Here is a 20949-nt window from a genome sequence, read left to right on the forward strand (position 1 = left end):
GAGTCTGTAACCCCGCTCCTCACCAACCAGTCACTTCAATCATGGGCCAAACCCTTCACCCACCTAATCAAAGACAACGCTCTCATCTTCCCCACTTACTACCCAAGCCCCTCATCCATCCCAGTAATAACCAGAGCTCTACACCAACAAGTCAACACTCACCAACCTCCCTCCCCCCCCAACAAATATACCTGAACACTCTCATAAACCCCACCCCAGACTTTCTGGAGCTTCTCATTCTCTGAGTATGGACAGTATCTCCTACCCTGTACCCTGCAGTCACTGGGTGTGGGCTATAGCCCCAAACCCTCTGGGCTTCTTCTGCACAGTTCTGGTTGGGCATGAGTGGGAGTCAGAGTAAAGCTCCAGTCATGTTAAGAAGGGGTAGATCTCCATTGCCTGAGTCTGTTAGCCTGATCAAATCTCCCTGATGACCCCTTGTCAAAGAGGTTTTGGAATTCACCCGGTCAAGGACACAAGCCGTGAACATGAAATGGTTAACAGAACACCTTCCCGTGATGTACGTGGGGCAAACTTGTTCTCTCCTGTGAATCCTTGTGAAATATACAGCCTTCTGCTTTCCCTGCCACTTTATTCATTGCATTCTGTACCAAATATCCTTTTAGCAATGAAAATGTACTTTTGAAGAAGCATCCGGAAGAAAGGCTGAAGCTGCCCGAACAGCACCATACGTTGTTTGATAGCGACTGATTGCACATCTCACTGCAAAAATCATTTCACACCGCACCACCACTGGGCTCATCAGCTAGTGGTCGGGGGTCAGCAAATCCCATTGTAGAAATAAGATTGAGGTTTTATAGACCTGCTTTCCTGAGCCTTGTGACAACCTCATAAGATGCCTTCCAGCCACCTTTACAACGGAGAGCGGGACATTTTCAGCACTGTTAAAGGCGCACTAAAGGACAGAGAGTTCCAGATATTGCTATAAATAAATATGAAATGTTTGGCAAATAATGTTTGGACTGAAGATGGACAGATGGCACAGGTTGGTACAGTTACTCCTATGTCCTGAAACTCAAGTATAGCTTTATCTCGAGGTCTGGCTTCGAAGACCGAACCAGGAGGTCGGTCAGTAAGGCTAAATTAAAAAAAAGTATAGCTTTATCTCAAATGATACAATGATGTATAACCATATAACCATATAACAATTACAGCACGGAAACAGGCCATCTCGGCCCTTCTAGTCCGTGCCGAACACTTACTCTCACCAAGTCCCACCGACCTGCACTCAGCCCATAACCCTCCCTTCCTTTCCTGTCCACATACCTATCCAATTTTTTTAAAATGACAATATCGAACCTGCCTCTACCACTTCTACTGGAAGCTCATTCCACACAGCTACCACTCTCTGAATAAAGAAGTTCCCCCTCATGTTACACCTAAACTTTTGCCCCTTAACTCTCAACTCATGTCCTCTTGTTTGAATCTCCCCTACTCTCAATGGAAAAAGCCTATCCATATCAACTCCATCTGTCCCCCTCATAATTTTAAATACCTCTATCAAGTCCCCCCTCAACCTTCTACGCTCCAAAGAATAAAGACCTAACTTGTTCAACCTTTCTCTGTAACTTAGTTGCTGAAACCCAGGTAACATTCTAGTAAATCTCCTCTGCACACTATTTTGTTGACACCTTTCCTATAATTTGGTGACCAGAACTGTACACGATATTCCAAATTTGGCCTTACCAATGCCTTGTACAATTTTAACATTACATCCCAACTCCTATACTCAATGCTCTGATTTATAAAGGCCAGCATACCAAAAGCTTTCTTCACCACCCTATCCACATGAGATTCCAACTTCAGGGAACTATGCACCATTATTCCTAGATCACGCTGTTCTACCGCATTCCTCAATGCCCTACCATTGACCATGTATAAAGAGGGAACAGTTTACTTTTCTTCAGACCATGAATTTAATTTAGACCGGTTGATAGCTGAAAGCAACTGAAACATACGACTGTAAGCAACTGCCTGTACTGATTTTTGCCTCCACTGAGGCCACAGGAATTCCCTGTCACCCTACCCTTCCACCAGTGACAAGGCTGGTCTCTTGGCACTGAGTTCCACTCGATAAACTGCTGCCCATGGCTGGGTCTGAGGAGCTGAGACCCATCCTGTGCTTTTGTTGATCCAGAACTAAAAGCGGGTCGAAACTGGAAACTAACCCTATTAACAAAATGGGTAGAACGATCGGTATTAATAGTATAATGAGACACCATTGGGGCATGAGACAAGTTTCATTTTCTGTTTTTGTAATAGTAATCTTCCCATTTCAAATCTCCGGTTATGATAGATCATTCCCTGCTTCCGACTGGGTTCCAATTAATGCCCAAGGGCTGATGTTTCACCCCTACCGCTCAGCATAATACGAGTGTTGGCAGATTGACTGCTTGTTTTACAGCCTGCCTGACCTTCACTTTATGGAGTTGACCAGAAATGAAACTCGACCAGGGCGTAAACACGGACAGCTAATTCAGCAACATCTGCCAGATCGAGGTTAAAACTCACTTCATTCCTCACAAGAAGAAAAACAACACTCTTCTCTCCTGTCCTCAAAACTAAACATTTAACTTCCTTTCAATACGACCTTAATACTAAAGTTGTTCTGACTTTGTGTGTTTTGATGTGTTTACATGACCTCTTCACACGAAACGCTTTGATCAAAGACAACATTCCATAGAGCCTGTGAAATGAAGTGTGAGAAAAGTCCGAATCAGAATCAGGTTCAATATCGCCGGCATGTGACATGAAATCTGTTAACTTAGCAGCCGCAGTTCAATGCAATACGTAATATAGAAGAGACAAAAAAAATAATAAACAGGTAAATCAATTACGTATACTGATTAGAGTTTTTTTTAAATGTGCAAAAACAGAAATACTGTATATTAAAAAAAAGTGAGGTAGTGTCCAAAGATTCATTGTCCATTTAGGAATCCGATGGCAGAGGGGAAGAAGCTGTTCCTGAATCACTGAGTGTGTGCCTTCAGGCTTCTGTATCTCCTACCTGTTGGTAACAGTGAGAAAAGGGCATGCCCTGGGTGCTGGAGGTCCTTAATAATGGACGCTGCCTTTCTGAGTCACCGCTTCCTAAGTATGTCCTGGGTACTTTGTAGGCTAGTGCCCAAGATGGAGCTGACTAGATTTACAACCTTCTGCAGCTTCTTTCGGTCCTGTGCAGTAGCCCCTCCATACCATACAGTGATGCAGCCTGTCAGAATGCTCTCCACGGCACAAATATAAAAGTTTTTGAGTGTATTTGTTGACATGCCAAATCTCTTCAAACTCCTAATAAAGTATAGCTGCTGTCTTGCCTTCTTTATAACTATATCAATATTTTGGGACCAGGTTAGATCCTCAGAGATCTTGACACCCAGGAACTTGAAGCTGCTCACTCTCTCCACTTCTGATCCCTCTATGAGGATTGGTAGGTGTTCCTTCGTCTTACCCTTCCTGAAGTCCCCAATCAGCTCTTTCATCTTTCTGATGTTGAGTGTCAGGTTGTTGCTGCGGCACCATTCTACTAGTTGGCATATTTTCCTCCTGTACGTCCTCTCGTCACCACCTGAGATTCTACCAACAATGGTTGCATCTTCAGCAAATTTATAGATGGTATTTTAGCTATGCCTAGTCACGCAGTCATGTGTATATAGAGAGTAAAGCAGTGCGCTAAGCACACACCCCTGAGGTGCACCAGTGTTGATCGTCAGTGAGAAGGATATGTTATCACCAATCCATGCAAATTGTGGTTTTCTGGTTAGGAAGTTGTGGATCCAATTGCAGAGGGAGGTACAGAGGTCCAGGTTCTGCAACTTCTCAAACCTTACCACTTTCCCTCTTGTCAATCATGCTTTTATTGATAAAGATTATAATTACTAGTAGATTAACTTTAACTTTCAGGAAACTTCAAAGCCATTCATTAACCATAAACTTGTACAAAGGACTACATTGGTGTTCTACTTATTTGATCAATAAATGTTTGTGAGAATGGGATTATACTTCAACCCTTGTTCGAGAATGGAATGTGAAGAAATGAAAGGGCTGACTATTTTCTAACCGGAGAGGAAATGCAAAAAGCTGAGGTGCAGAGGGACTTGGGAGTCCTTGTGCAGGATTCCTTAAAGGCTAGTTTATAGGTTGAGTCGGTGGTGAGGAAGGCAAATGCGATGTTAGCATTCACAGGTCTACAGCAGATGCCATCTCATTGGCTCTTCACACAGCTCGGGAACATCTAGAAAACAAAGATGCATACATCTGGATGCTCGTTACCAATTACAGCTCAGCACTTAACGCTATCATCCCCTCAAAACTAATCAGTAAACTCCAAGACCTGGGCCTCAATATCCCCTTGTGCAATTGGATCCTGGATTTCCTCACTTGCAGACCCCAGTCAATTCAGATTAGCAACAACATCTCCTCCACAGTCTTCGTCAGCACAGGAGCACCACGGGGGTGTGTGCTTAGACTCTGCTCCACTCACTTTACACCTGTGACTGTGTGGCTAAGTACTGCTCCAACATCATACGCAAGTTTGCTGATGACACCACTGTTGTGGGCTGTATCAAAGGGGGTGACAAGTCAGCATAAAAGGAGGGAGATTGAAAATTTAGCTGAGTGGTGTGATAACAACAACCTCTCATTCAATGTCAATAGGACCAAGGAACTGATTGTGGACTTCAGGAGAGGGAAACAAATTGGTCCATGCGCCAGTCCTCATCGGAGGATCAGCGGTGGAGAGGGTCAGTAACTTTAAGTTCCTGGGTGTCACTATCTCAGAGGGCCTGTCCTGGTCTGTCATATCAATAAAATTGCAAAGACAGCTTGACACTGCCTCTACTCACTCAGGAGTCTGTGGAGATTCAGCATGTCATCAAAAACCTTGGCAAATTTCCTACAAAATCCTACAAAAGGTAATGGATTTGGCCCAGTGCATCACGGGTAAAACCCTCCCAACCATTGAGCACATCTACATGAAACATTGCCTTAGAAAAGCAGCATCCATCATCAGAGATCCTCACCACCCAGGTCACGCTCTTTTCTCGCTGCTGCCATCATGTAGAAGCTACAGGAGCCTCAAGACTCGCACCACCAGGTTCAAGAACAGTTACTACCCCTCAACCATCAGGCTCTTGAACATAAGGGGACAGCTACACTCATTCTATTTCTGGTGTTCCCACAACCAATGGTCTCTCTTTACGGACTCTTTACCTTGTTATTTCATGATCTTTCATTTCATACTCGTTATTTATATTTGCATTTGCACAGTTTGTTGTTCATTGATCCTGTTTACAGTTTCTATTCTACAGATTTAATGAGTATGCCTGAAGGATAAAGAATCTCAGTGTTGTATGTGGTGACATGTATGTACTCTGATAATAAATTTTAGTTTGAACTTTGAACTTTAATCAAGATCCCCAGTGTCGATCCTGGAGGAAATCTGAGTCCAGGAATAACAGGTGAAGAACGAATTGGCCTCACTGTAACACTGCCTTGGTCAACACTTTCCAACTCTTTCATAAGTGAAAAATAATGATAATGATAACCCGTGCTCCTACAACTCAATGATCACTTCATAGTTCTGGAATGGAGAGGGACTGGGGAGAGAAAATAGTTCAGGAAGTCAAAACCGACATTTCTACTGTGGGTCAGTGCCCCAGATTAAACAGACACACATGGCCTTTGTTAACACAGGCCTTCTCAACAATAAACTGTAATCTTGAAGTGTCTTTAACATAGCAAAACAACTTAATCTGTTTCTAAAAGGACACCGAGCAAAATAAGAAAGGATAGTCACCTCAGTTAAAGGGATAGAGTTCAAAGCTGCAGAAGGAAGAGGAGGAAGGAAGAGGAAGGAAGGAAGGAAGGAAGGAAGGGTCTGAGAGGGAAATTGGATGAGCCGTGATGAAATGGCGGAGCAGACACAATGGGCCAAATGCCCTAATTCTGCTCAGATACCTTATGGTCTTAAAACATAGAGCATTCCTATCAGTAAGCACTTCTGCAGTGAAGTGAGGAAGGAGGTGAATATGTACAGAGGTTCATTCAGAAACGGGAGAGGAAAAGAATCTGAACAGAGGCTCCATCAGAAGACTGATGGGTGCACAAGGCTTAATTGACTTGCATGACTGGGTGATATGAATCCATGGAGTAAGCGCCACAAATTTGAAGCTCATGGGGAACTCATGCAAGCTGATGACAGAATCTACAGTTAATCCCACATTAAACCTCTGGTCATGATTATTGAAGCTTTTATAATTATTACAATTTGACAAATATAACAGGTTCAAACTTGGTTTTAAAACAGCTCATTAAAACATTTTTAATGGTGTAATATATCCTGTTTCAGCAACGCTCACAGTCCTGTGTGGTCAGGAGTACGTGTGAGCAATAAATTTGAATAAATGTACATTAGCAGAGCGTAAAAAAAATCCCTCAACTGTTGTATGACAGACAACACACTCCATAATTGTTTATTAATGCACTGGTGATGTAATTAGCCAGTGTTTTGTCAGTGTCAGCAGCACAATGAGTTTGTCACAGACATGCAAAGCTGAAGGAAGTTTTCTATTATTTGCACTTTAAACCTGCTTATTTGGCTGATTATCCACCAAATGAATCCTGCCAACAGTGCTGAGCACTCAGTTATGCTGCTGAGCTGAAACAGAACAGGCAGCAGAGCGAATTAAGGGCTGCACGTCACGGCCCGGTCAGGCCCTGTCTCCACTGTCTAAACACCTGGTAAAGGACACTCCCTGCAATGTAAAAAATATACTAGGTTGCTTCAATAATCTTTTAGACACCTTGTGGCATTAAGCAGGGAGCAACAAGTTAATTTGTTACTGCCACCTCAAGTGCCTTGTTGTTGTTCCTTTCCGCGCCATGTGGCACTTCGGGCGGTATCCTTGCCATTTCTTCAGCGTTGTGTCTGTTTTTTCACAAGGTCGAGTTGCTCGAGCCAGCACGGACGGAAAGCGTGCGAGGAGCCGGCCGGATTCGAACCCGGGACCACTCGCCTCGAATTCCACACCACTGGCCATGTCACGTGCCGCGCCTGCATTTATTTCAGCACCCTTGACCTCCCGGTGGCGACCCACTTCAATTCAACTTCCCATTCCCATCTTGACATGTCTGTCAGTGACCTCCTCTGCTGCTATGGTGAGGCCAAGCTCAGCCTAGAGTGCAAAGATCAAAGTAAATTTATTGTCCAAGTATATATACATCACCATATACAAGCCTGAGATTTATTTTCTTGTGGGCATACTCAATAATCCATAATAGATAATAACCATAACAGAATCAGTGAAAGACTGCACCAACTGGGACGTTCACCCAGAGTGCAGAAGACAGCAAACTGTGCAAATACAAAAAGAAAGAAATAAGAAGAAGAAGAAATAAGCAATAAATAATCAAGAACATGAGATGAAGAGTCCTTGAAAGTGAGTGCATTGGGGTGGGAACATTTCAGTGATGGGCCGAGTGAAGTTGAGCAGTTATCTCCTTTGGTTCAACAGCTTGATGGTTAAGGGGCAATAACTGTTCCTGAACATGCTGGTGTGAGTCCTGAGGCTCTTGTACCTTCTTTCTGATGGCAGCAGTGAGAAAAGAGCATGGCCTGGGTGCTGGGGGTTCCTGACGATGGGTGAACAACACCTTATACTCTGTCTGGGTAGCCTCCAACCTCGTGGGATGAAGACCAACTTCTCTTATTTCTGTTAATTTCTCCCCCTCCCTCCTTCTCTCTATTTCTATTTCCCATTTTGACACTCCTCCTACCCCTTCTCCTCACTTGTCTCTCTCTGGTTCCCCTCCTCCTTCCCTTTCTTCCATTGTCCACAGTCCTATCCTACTAGATCCTTCCTTCTTCAGCCCTTTACCTCTTCCACCTGACCCCTCCCAACTTCTTTCTTCAACACCCTCCCCCACCTCTCCAGCTTCCCCTTCACCTGCCCTCAGCCATCACCAGCCAGCTTGTACTCCTTCCCCTCCTCTCAGCTTCTTTCCTGGCTTCTGCCCCCTTCCTTTCCAGTGCTGATGAAGGGTTCTCAGCCCAAAACGTTGAATGTTCATTCCTGTCCATAGATGCTTCCTTACTTGTTGAGATTCTCCAGCATTTTGTGTGTGTTGCTCAAGACTTTCAGCATCTGCAGGGTCTCTTGTGTGGAGTGAATTCATTTTGGTTCAATTTAATATCAGAGAATGTATAAAGTATGCAACCTGAAATTCTTACTCTTCAAGTCAAGTCAAGTCATTTTTTATTGTCATTTTGACCATAACTGCTGGTTCATTACACAGTAAAAACGAGACAACATTTTTCAGGACCATGGTGTTACATGACACAGTACAAAAACTAGATTGAACTACATAAAAAACAACACAGAAAAAACTACACTGGACTACCAACCTACCCAGGACAGCATAAAGTGCAGGCATTACAATAAATAATAAACAAGACAACAGGGAAGTAAGGTGTCAGTCCAGGCTCTGGGTGTTGAGGAGTCTGATAGCTTGGGGGAAGAACCTGTTACATAGTCTGGTTGTGAGAGCCCGAATGCTTCAGTGCCTTTTCCCAGACGGCAGGAGGGAGAAGAGTTTGTATGAGGGGTGCGTGGGGTCCTTCATAATGCTGTTAGATTTGCGGATGCAGCGTGTAGTGTAAATGTCCGTAATGGTGGGAAGAGAGACCCCGATGATCTTCTCAGCTGACCTCACTATCCGCTGCAGGGTCTTGCGATCCGAGATGGTACAATTTCCAAACCAGGCAGTGATGCGGCTGCTCAGGATGCTCTCAATACAACCCCTGTAGAATGTGATGAGGATGGGGGGTGAGAGATGGACTTTCCTCAGCCTTCGCAGAAAGTAGAGACACTGCTGGGCTTTCTTTGCTATGGAGCTGGTGTTGAGGGACCAGGTGAGATTCTCCGCCAGGTGAACACCAAGAAATTTGATGCTCTTAACAATCTCTACCGAGGAACCGTCGATGTTCAGCAGGGAGTGGTCACTCTGTGCCCTCCTGAAGTCAACAACCATCTCTTTTGTTTTGTTCACATTCAGAGACAGGTTGTTGGCTCTGCACCAGTCCGTTAGCCGCTGCACCTCCTCTCTGTAAGCTGACTCGTCGTTCTTGCTGATGAGACCCACCACGGTCGTGTCATCAGTGAACTTGATGATATGGTTCGAGCTGTGTGTTGCAGCACAGTCGTGGGTCCTCAGAGTGAACAGCAGTGGACTGAGCACACAGCCCTGGGGGGCCCCCGTGCTCAGTGTGATGGTGTTGGAGATGCTGCTCCTGATCCGGACTGACTGAGGTCTCCCAGTCAGGAAGTCTAGGATCCAGTTGCACAGGGAGGTGTTCAGGCCCGGTAGGCTCAGCTTTCCAATCAGTTTCTGAGGGATGATTGTGTTGAATGCTGAACTGAAGTCTATGAACAGCATCCGAACGCATGTGTCTTTTTTGTCCAGGTGGGTTAGGGCCAGTTGGAGGGTGATGGCAATGGTCTGTTGAGCGGTTGGGATGGTATGCAAACTGCAGGGGGTCCAGTGAGGGGGGCAGCAGGGTCTTGATATGCCTCATGACGAGCCTCTCGAAACACTTTATGATGATGGATGTGAGTACAGCGGGACAGTAGTCATTTAGGCAGGACACTGAAGACTTCTTCGGCACAGGGATGATGGTGGCAGCCTTGAAGCACGTTGGAACAGCGGCACTGCTCAGGGAGATGTTGAAGATGTCAGTGAGAACTTCTGCTAGCTGGTCTGCACATCCTCTGAGCACTCTACCAGGAATTCAGCAGGTCGGGCAGCATCCGTTTGAAATGCAGTGGATGCTGCCCGACCTGCTGAGTTCCTCCAGCTTGTTTGTACGTGTTGACTTGACCACAACATCTGCAGTGTACTTTGTGCTTACTCTACCAGGAATGTTGTCTGGTCCAGCAGCCTTCCGTGGTGCTGACCCTGCGAAACAAGAGACCCTATACAATGAATGATAGAAGATCAAAGCCCCAAAGATCCCCACCTCCACCCACCCTCCACACAAGCAGCAGCAAAAGCATCCATCCCACTTCCCCTACCCACTTGCACCTGCAGAAGCACTGGCCCCCACCACATAAACAACAGCAAAGCCCCAAAGAGACCTTGATCCAGACAGGCTCCCTCTCCAGAGAGGGAGACAGAGGTTGCTTCTGCGACAACGAGAGCGGAGATTAGCAGCTCGCTGTTCCAGTGCTACAATCTTCCACGTTGCCTTTCCAAGCACCACCTCAAGAACCGACACTCTCCATCGAAAGAGACGGGGGAGGAGGGAGAATCGCTTGAGTACAAGGATCTTCTTCTAACAGCAGCCAGTAATTAGCAGACACCCGGCCTGCTGTCCATGTTAGACCGCACAGCCCGCCCGAAAGCCCACCGCTTGCATAGAGCCGTAGTTTGAACTGTAGATCACGGGCTCTGACAGAACCCCAACCACCCCGAAAAGAAAGAAAAAACATAAGGGAAGAAGAATAAGCTGTTTCGTGGACGAACTGGAAGAAGTCACCTGGGTCTGCAAAAACCAATGGCCACCCTTCCATGCTCCTCTCCTGGAGTTGACGGATGGTTGAAAATGCTTGCTTGCTCTTTAAAATTGGCTTCTTTGATGAGGAATGATGGGATTGATTTCCATAGAATGCTCCAGGTGCTGAAGAGCTTTTGAGGTGGGTGAAATGGGAGTTCTAAGTTGACATCCAACTTTACGCACATTTAATGGAAAGTTTTGTTTCGTTAGTGTTGTTACAAATCAGCAACAATGAATATATAATTGAGGCAGGGTTTTTTAATAACAAATAAAACATTTATTAAACACAGTAAAAACCCACAAGTAAACAAACGACTAATGTAACCAGAAGTCAGCTGCGCTATGGCAGCTCGAACAGTTCTTAAAGCGAGAATGCAAAAAGTTCTCGAAAGTCCAAAATGATTTACAGTCCGTTAAAGGAGAGGCTTTCCTTGATAATAAATTCTCTTTCGTGGCGTTACTGCTGAGCCCAGTTGAAGTATGCTTCGATCAATGGATTTACGATGAAGAAAAATGAAACGGCTTAAAGGCACTGACCTTTCTTTGGCAAAACTTTACCCAACCCTCTATACTTCTGTCAGAACAGGAGTTATCATGGGCATAGCTGACGAATTTCTTCCGAATGAGGATCAAACAAGGTCGAACCTGCTTTACAGTCGAAATCAACTTTCCTCGATCTTTAACTTCCTGAACTTCAAATCTTCACTCTCCAATGACTGGACTGGCAGTAATATGGCAAAACTGCCGGCAATAACCTTTAAGACTTAAAACAGAAAGTAAAACTCCACTCTTAAATGAAACTGCGTCATAACATCAGAATACGCAGCAGCGTGGAGTCAGTGGTGAATTCAGCCACGAACTGCCCATGTCACAGGGTGGGGTTCTCCTTTTATACCCGGTTGAAAAAACTATCACATGACCTCTCACTGGCAGGAAAATTACGTCATTCCCCCATCACAAGACCATTACCTCATCTCCAGCATAGCTTCAATTACATCATGGTCACGTGACAGGTACAAGACACCCACGGGTACATAACAGTGTGTTCACAAAATGGCTAGGAATGCCAGCAGCCATTCCCGTCCCTAATGAGGAAACAGTTTCGAGTCAGTCACAATGGAGTCACACATGGGCCAGACCGGTCAGATCTCCTTCCCTGGAAGATGAACCAAATGGGATTTTAATGAGAGTCAGGTCTTTTCATGTTTATTTTTCCATGCTAATGTTTTGTTGAATGTCAGATTTACTTAATTACTTGAATCCAATTCTCCAGCAAAGAGATTGATCACCATGACTGTTAGACCAGTAACTTAGTAACTGCACCATCATACTGGTGAGCACCTCGATAAAGGAGATGTCAACTGAATGCTGCTTAACATGCCATCTGGTGTCCATTCAGAAGGCTGCTTGCCATGTTGGTGGTTCCTGCTTCAACTGTGCCCAGTGGCCAAACATTTTAATCTTGATTTCCACTCCTGTTCTGACAGGTCGGTCCTCTTGTGCCATGATGAGGCCACCGTCAGCAGCAACACCTTATATTCCATCTGGGTAGCCTCCAACCTGATGGCATGAATATCAATTTCTCCTTTTCCTTCTGATAAGAAATAGTTTCCCCTCCCCTTCCCCCTCTTCTTCTATTCCCTACTCTGGCTTCTTACTTCTTCTCACCTGCCTATCTCCTTCCCCGGGTCCCCTCCTCCTTCCCTTTCTTCTATGGTCTACTCTCCTCTCCTATCAGATTCCTCTCTCTCCAACCATAAGACCATAATATATAGGAGCAGAAGTAGGCCATTCAGCCCATCGAATCTGCTCCATCATTCAATCATGGGCTGATCCAATTCTTCCAGTCAACCCACTCCCCTGATTTCACCCCAAACCCTTTGATGCCCTGGCTAATCAAGACCAGATCTATCTCTGCCTTAAATACACCCAGTAACTTGGCTTCCGCAGCCACTTGTGGCAACAAATTGCACAGATTTACTACCCTCTGACTAAAACTCTTTACCTTTCCTACCCAACTGGCTTCACCTATCACCTTTTAGTCATCCTCCTTCCCCTCATCCCAGCTTTTTATTCTGATATCTTCCCTTTTCCTTAACAGTCCTAAAGAAGGCCTGACTGTTTACTCATTTCCATAGATGCTGCCTGACCTATTGAGTTCCTCCAGCATTGTTTGTGTGCTGCTTTAGATTTCCAACATCTGCAGATTCTCTTGTGTTTATGCTTCTTCTATTGTCTTTGCTGTTGCGTGGATGAAATCACCAGAGAGAGAGTTACTGGTAGATACAAAGCAGCTTCTTTACTCGACAAAACAGGATTCAGCAGGCATCGAGATCCTTTCGGTGGAACGGTCTGCTAGCCCAATGTGGGCTCGATATTTATTTGCTAAACACAAAGGGCAATCCATATTTACAAAGTATAGACAATGCTTTCTTTTGAAGCTACATATAAAACATCACATCTTCTGACTTCATCCATTCACCCGACACCAGCATGTCTGGGTAGGTATTCACAGCCTTTAGGAATGCAAGTTAAATCCACAATACTGTACATTTGTTTGGTATTCTACGTGCTAACATAGAGGACAATTCATATTTACAAAGTATAGATAATGCTGTCTTCGAAACTACCTGTAAACTTCACACTTCCATCCCCGAGGCACCAGCAGTGTCTAGGCTAGTATTTTGATATTCACAGCTTTTAGGGGCAGCATTGTTACAAATGAACTGGGTTCACAGCTTTTAGGAAATGCATTGTTATGAACTCAATCCACAGTACTTTGTCAAACAGAAGACTGGTGGCCGAAGCCATTTAAGTGTAAATGAAGCATCCTCTACCGTCAAGATGAGGCCACACGCAGGTTGATGGAGCAATACCTTATCTCCCGCCTAGGTAGCCTCCTTCCTGCCGGCATGAACATCCAACTCACTGACCTCCGTTGATACCCCTGCCCCCCACCCTTACCCCCATCCCTATTATTTTAGTCTGGTTCTCTTTCTCTCTCTTTTCCCCCCTCACTATAATCTCCCCCCAGCCCTACCTTTCTTTCACTTTTTATTTCCCATAATCCTCCACCTTCCCCCTAGCCCATTTCCCTCTAGCCTATCACTTCCCAGCTTTCTACTTTATCCCTCCCCCCACTTCTTATCCCCCCTCGACCATCCCATGTTACTTCACTCCTGATGAAGGGTTTCGGCCCGAAACGCCGTTATTACTTCCTCCCATAGATGCTGTCTGGCCTGCTGAGTTCTGCCAGCATTTTGTGTTTTTCATCTACCCAAAAACTCACTCTAACAGCCTTCTCCTGAAAGTTTCAGCTATTTGGGACGGTGCAGATTTTATGTTAATTTCTAGCACTGTTGTAGGGATATTCATCATGTTGTGTCCAGTGGAGCTGTCGGCAGCCCTGCCGAGACATGGCGGAAGACTTTGACAAGCTCTCGGGCAGCATTTATTCTGCAACTTCTCTAATGGCTTCTTGCTGTTCCACTTCATTGGATGCCTGATAGGAGTCACTAGGAAAGAGCGGGCGTGTGGCTCTGAGCATCTTACTGGAGGGACCAGTTAGCCCGTGGAAGGAGGTTATGATAGGCAACACACGAGGGCAGGGGATGAAGAGTCGCAGCCCAAAAGGTCGACATTTTATTCCTTCCCATAGATACTGCTTGATCTGCTGAGCTACTCTCACCTTTTGTGTGTGTTACTCTGAATGTCCAGCATCTGCAGAATGTTGATGAGGAGAGGTAACCTGCTCCCCTAACTCTCTCCAACACCCTTCCACCACAGGCACATTACATCCCTCTCCTTCCTGCCTTCCTGAAACTGTGTGTCAGAACATGTGCCCTGTCTCTAAGCAGCATGCCAGTCAGAACATTGCACATTTTCACTGGGAAATGGTACCAAGAACCCAGGTTTACTGCTCTAGAGGAATTAAGCAGACATGAATTTAGTACTCAGTCTACTGGAAACTTTTTAGCACCCCTTTGGCAAGCTCAAACTGATAGAATCATAGTATGAAAACTGGCTCTTTGGCCCATCCAGTCTATGCCGAACCATTTAAAGTGCCTACTCCCATCAATCTTCACCCAGACATAGCCCTCCATACCCCTACCATCTATGGACCTATCCAAACTTCTCCTGTACTATATGTTGAAATCGAAATTGCATCCAGCTTTTCTACTGGTATTTTGTCCCACATTCTCACCACCTTCTGAGTGAAGATGTTTCCCCTCATGTTCCCCTTAAACATTTCACCTTTCACCCTTAACCCATGACCTCTGGTTGTATTCCCACCCAACCTCAGTGGAAAAAACCTGCTTGCATTTACCCAATCTATACCCCTCATAATTTTGTATACCTCTATCAAATCTCCTCTCATTCTTCTACGTTCCAAGGAATTAAGTTCCAGTGTTAAACAGGAAACAAAACAAAATTTCAGATGTCTAAACAGCCATCTTTGGACATTGTTTTGCCAAATTAACCCAAACTCCACCTCCTCACCCCTGGAAAGTATTTTCTATATTGCATTTTACAGGTGACACTCAGGGAATGCAGTAAGCTGAGTTGAGGTGTGTAGTGAATTGAAAGTGGGAGTGCAAGATTAAATGAACAATTAAAACTGTGCAAGGTGGTGTTCAGTTTGAGTAAAGATGAGTCAAAATTCAAAATGTCTTCCTTATAATTAATGTGTGTAGAAGAACAAAGCAATTTGTCCGTCCGTGTTCACCAAGGAGGAATCTACAGTGGCAAAGTTAGGGTAGACCAGGTGTTCCCAACCTGGGGTCCCCGGACCCCTCGGTTAATGGTAAGAGTACATGGCATAAAAGAGATTGGAAAATACCTGGACTAGAGAATCCGAATATTCCTTTTTCCCCCAAGGCAGAAATGTCAATTTGTAGGGGATATGCTTTCAGGTGAGAAGGGAGAAAGTTTAAAGGGGGTGTGTGAAGCAAGTTTTTTTTTACACCAAGAGTGGGAGGTGCCTGGACTGGTGGTCGAAACATGTACTATAGAGGTGATTAAGATAGGCGCACGGATACGCAGGAAGTGGAGGGACTTGATCTGTGCAGGCAGAGGAGAATTAATTTAGCTTGGCATTGTGTCTGACACAGACGTGGTGGCCTGAACAAGGCCGCTCTTGTTCCTGTGGTAACATAAGTGACCAAAACGACAAATGGACTTGCTGGTCTTTATCTTAGCCGGTGTAGAGTAAAGACGTGAAATAGTTATGGATCAGTTAAAGATCAGTTAGTTACAGATCTTTTGATTGGACTCCAGTTGGAGACCATGCACCCACTGCATTACCCCTAAAGGGACGTGTACACATCGACCAGAATACCGCTGATGCTTGAGCTCGGTTTGAAAGAATTGTGTGATTTAATCGAGGATAGATGAAGTCAATGGGGTAGACAATCAGGTATAATTTCCTTTGAAGAACACCAACAGCCCAGCCCAGTCCATCACAGGAAAATGTCTCTCCACCATTGAGCACATCTACAAGGACCACTGCCACAGGAAAGCAGCATCCATCGTTAATAACCCCCATCGTCTATGCCATGCTCTCTTCTCGCTGTTGCCATCAGGAAAGAGGTAAAGCAGCCTTAGCTTCCACACCACTAGGTTCAGTAACTTCAACCATCAGGCTCCTGAATCGGCATGGATAACTTCACCCACCTCAATACTGAACCGATTCCCTGAACCATGGACTCACTTTCAAGGACTCTGTTACTCATTTTTTCAGTGTTATTTATTCTTCTAGTTAGTTAGTTATGATTTTTTTGTATTTGCACCATTTTTCTTCTTTTGCGCATTGGTTGTTTGTTAGTCTGTGTGTAATTTCTCATTGATTCTATTGTACTTCTCTGTTGCATTGTGAATGTCTGCAAGAAATTGGATCTCAAGGTAGTATCTAATTAATTTAAGTTGAGCTCTGAACAACACTGCAATCTTAAGATGAAAGCTAACTGAGTTGAGAGGCACAGTACTGTGCAAAGACATTTGCATTGTACTGTATGTAGGGAAACACACGCCTACAGAAACAATACTGAATATCCGGAACTCACTTCCACCAATACGTTGTGTGAGCTGATCCAGCTGAAACTTTTCAACGGGCTGTTGTTTGGTTGGAATATTAAGGGTTACAGAGGCAAGTGGGCAAATAGTGTTGAGCTATTGCTCACCAGAATCTAAAGCTAAGGCTTGAACGTTTGAACAACCTAAATGTTTTCATTATCCCCAAATGGGGAGGTTAGCACGGAGATTCTTAAGCACAAAGTCCAGATTGATGAAGGGAGGGAATAGATGGCAGCACTTACGGCAACTCCTTTGTTTGCATCTTTGGAAACAGCTCTATTTCCATCGTTAATATCTCTATTTTTTCCCTTTCAGGGTTCTTTTGAGGGCCCTGACCTGGAGTTACACACTGACTGTGGTTCTTTGTGGGAATGGGACCCGTTCTCGGGGTTTCAGGACTGGCCGTTGCTCGGCACACCAAGGGCTCGGCCTACGAGCTCAGTCCACCTTCGGAGGGCCGACATCTTGTGGCTCTGGAGACAGGCAGTTCGAAGGTCGGTGTCACAGCAGGAGATCAGCGTGTCATCAGGGGAGCTGCAAGATCTACGGCTGTGTGCCCAGAGACCAGACAGACAGACAGACAGATGGACGGACATACTTTATTGATCCCGAGGGAAATTGGGTTTCGTTACAGCCGCACCAACCAAGGATAGTGTAGAAATATAGCAATATAAAAACATACATAATTAAATAATAATAAGTTAATTATTCCAAGTGGAAATAAGTCCAGGACCAGCCTATTGGCTCAGGGTGTCTGACACTCCGAGGGAGGAGTTCTAAAGTTTGATGGCCACAGGCAGGAATGACTTCCTATGACGCTCAGTGTTACATCTCGGTGGAATGAGTCTCTGGCTGAATGTACTCCTGTGGCTAACCAGTACATTATGGAGTGGATGGGAGACATTGTCCAAGATGGCATGCAACTTGGACAGCATCCTCTTTTCAGACACCACCGTCAGAGAGTCCAGTTCCACCCCAACAACATCACTGGCCTTATGAATGAGTTTGTTGATTCTGTTGGTGTCTGCTACCCTCAGCCTGCTGCCCCAGCACACAACAGCAAACATGATAGCACTGGCCACCACAGACTCATAGAACGTCCTCAGTATCATCCGGCAGATGTTAAAGGACCTCAGTCTCCTCAGGAAATAGAGACGGCTCTGACCCTTCTTGTAGACAGCCTCATTGTTCTTTGACCAGTCCAGTTTATTGTTAATTCGTATCCCCAGGTATTTGTTTGTTTGTTTTTTAGGGGTTTTTTTTGGTATTTTTTTAAATTGGTTTTTTTATGCATTTTCTACAACACTACAGATAAGAAGAAAAACCCCAAACCAAAATAAAAAAATGATACAGTGCCAAAATAAACATACAATAATAATATAATACAAAAAAGATAATTGAGAAAGCACCCAAATTGAAATCATGTAAAGTTAGTATCCTCCCCAAGCCCCACAGCAAAAAAAAAACTCCAGACCAACCACAACACAATATAGAGAATATAAATCAGGACAATCAAACCCTCAAAACTGTAAATACACTTAGCAACAGAAGATATTAATGCCTACTACCAAAAAAAAAGGAGCTGAAAGCAAGGGACCGAAAAAAAACCTTAGTTAAGAGGAAGATTATGAAAGTACCCAATAAAAGGTCCCCAGACCTTATGGAACTTTAAATCCGAATTAAGAACTGAATAATGAATTTTTTCAAGGTCTAAACAGGACATAATATCATTGAGCATGCGTGGGCGGGGCAACATCTCTCCATCTAAGGAGGATTAAACGTCTAGCCAGGAGAGAAGCAAAAGATAATATTCGACACTTAGTCGAACTCAAACGTATATCTGTCTCACCCAAAAAACCAAACAGAGCAGTTAAAGGATTAGGTTCTAAGTGGTGATTCAGAATACAGGATAAAGTTATAAAAACGTCTTTCCAAAATTTCTCTAAACCAGGACAGGACCAATACATATGAATAAGAGCAGCCTCGACCCTCTTACATTTATCACAAAGAGGACTAATGTTAGGGTAAAATCGAGATAATTTAGATTTAGACATATGGGCTCTATGAACAATCTTAAACTGTAAAAGGCAATGGCGAGCACAAAGGGAGGTTGAATTAACCGATTTGAGAATCAAGTCCCAAATCTCATCAGATAAAGAGATATTTAAATCATGCTCCCAAGCCATTCTAATTTTATCCACAGGGGCACGCCATAAGGATGCTAATTTATCATGAATAAATGATATTAAACCTTTACCCAGCGGATTAATAGAAAGAAAGAAATCCATAACATTTTTCTCGGGCATTTCAGGGAAGTTAGGAATTAAAGGATTAATAAAATGTCTAATTTGGAGATATCTAAAAAAATGGGCATTAGGCTGATTGAACTTAGCAGAGAGCTGTTGAAAAGATGCGAAGCGATTATCAATAAAAAGATCTTCAAAATGTCTAATGCCCTTCCTATACCAATCATAGAATGTTGAATCATACATAGTAGGTAAAAAAAGGTAATCACCTTTTTTAGAATTAGAATGTAAGATAGGACTAGAAAGGGAAAAACCATAAAAACCATAAAATTTCCTAAACTGAGCCCATATTCGCAAAGTGTGTCTAACAAGAGGATTAGCAATTAGTCTAGACAAACTAGTAGGGAGTACAGAGCCAAGAAGTGCAGAAATAGATAAATCTTTAGTGGAACTCAACTCCATTGTCACCCAATTAGGGCACTCGGGTTGGCCATGAAAAAAAGACCAAAAGGTAGTACAACGTATGTTAGCTGCCCAATAATATAAACGAAAGTTAGGTAAGGCCATGCCACCCTCTTTTTTAGATTTTTGAAGATAAACTTTATTAATTCTAGAATGCTTATTCTTCCACAGATATGACAAAATAATAGAGTCTAAGGAATCAAAAAAGGTTTTAGGAATAAAAATTGGGATTGATTGAAATAAATATAAAAATTTAGGGAGAACATACATTTTAACAACATTATTACGACCTACCAAGGACATAGATAGAGGTGACCATTGTGACAAACTCTGTTTTGTAATATATAAAAGATCGGCAAAATTTTCACAAAAAAGATCTTTAAACTTCCTTGTAACTGTAATCCCAAGATAAGTAAATTGATTATGAACTACTTTAAAAGGGAGGTCAGGAAATGCTAATTCTTGTGCTTCTTTATTAATTGGGAAAAGTTCACTCTTATGTAAATTAAGTTTATAGCTAGAAAACTGGCTAAACTGATCAAGAAGTGAAAACATTGGAGGTAAGGATGTGGACGGATTTGAAAGAAAAAGTAATAAGTCATCAGCATAAAGAGAAACTTTATGCTCAACACCCCCCCTCCAGATCCCGGTCAGTTCAGGACAGCTTCGGAATGCTATTGCCAGAGGTTCTATAGCCAAATCAAAGAGAAAGGGACTTAAAGGGCATCCTTGACGGGTGCCACATTTGAGGTTAAATAACTGGGATTGTTGAAAATTAGTCAAAACAGAGGCAGTGGGACACAGATACAGCAATTTGATCCAAGAGATAAAACTTTGACCAAAGTCAAATTTTTCTAAAACTGCAAAGAGGTAGTTCCATTCTATACGATCAAATGCTTTCTCCGCATTGAGGGAAATAACGCATTCAGGAATCCCAGTTGAAGGTGAATATAAAATATTAAATAAACGCTGAATATTAAAAAAAGGAAGACGGTTTTTAATAAAACCAGTTTGATCATCAACCAGGTATTTGTAATCCTCCGCCATGTCCACACTGACCCCTTGGATGGAAACAGGGGTCACCGGTGCCTTAGCCCTCCTCAGGTCCACCACCAGCTCCTTAGTCTTTTGGGCACAGAGCTCGTAAAAAAACAATGCAATGGACTTTTAACATTGTAAACTAGCGAGTTGTTTGTTATGTCTCCCCTCTCGCTGTGAAACGGAGACACCCCTTTCTCCCTTATTAGGGAGAGGGAGAGCCTGTGATATGTCGTATGCCGGTTGAACAATGTAGTCTTTGGAAAACTGTACACCTGTGTCTTTGCTGCACACTTAAATGCTCGGAGGCAGGTGCCAATGCTTTTTTTTTGCCAGTGGGGGGGGGGGGTGGGTTGTAGCTTGCTGCCGCTTACGCACGTGACAGAAGGAAAGTGGGGAGGGCTTTGGGGTTCTAACAATTAACTGTCATTCATTCTTTGGGGACACCCCTCTGTTTTCATGGATGGTTGTAAAGAAAAAGCATTTTAGGATGTATATTGTGTACATTTCTCCGACATTAAATGTACCTTTGAAACCTTTGAAAAGCCAACAGCTGAGAAA

This window comes from Hemitrygon akajei, chromosome 14 (genome assembly GCF_048418815.1).
Source record: "Hemitrygon akajei chromosome 14, sHemAka1.3, whole genome shotgun sequence".
NCBI lineage: Eukaryota > Metazoa > Chordata > Chondrichthyes > Myliobatiformes > Dasyatidae > Hemitrygon > Hemitrygon akajei.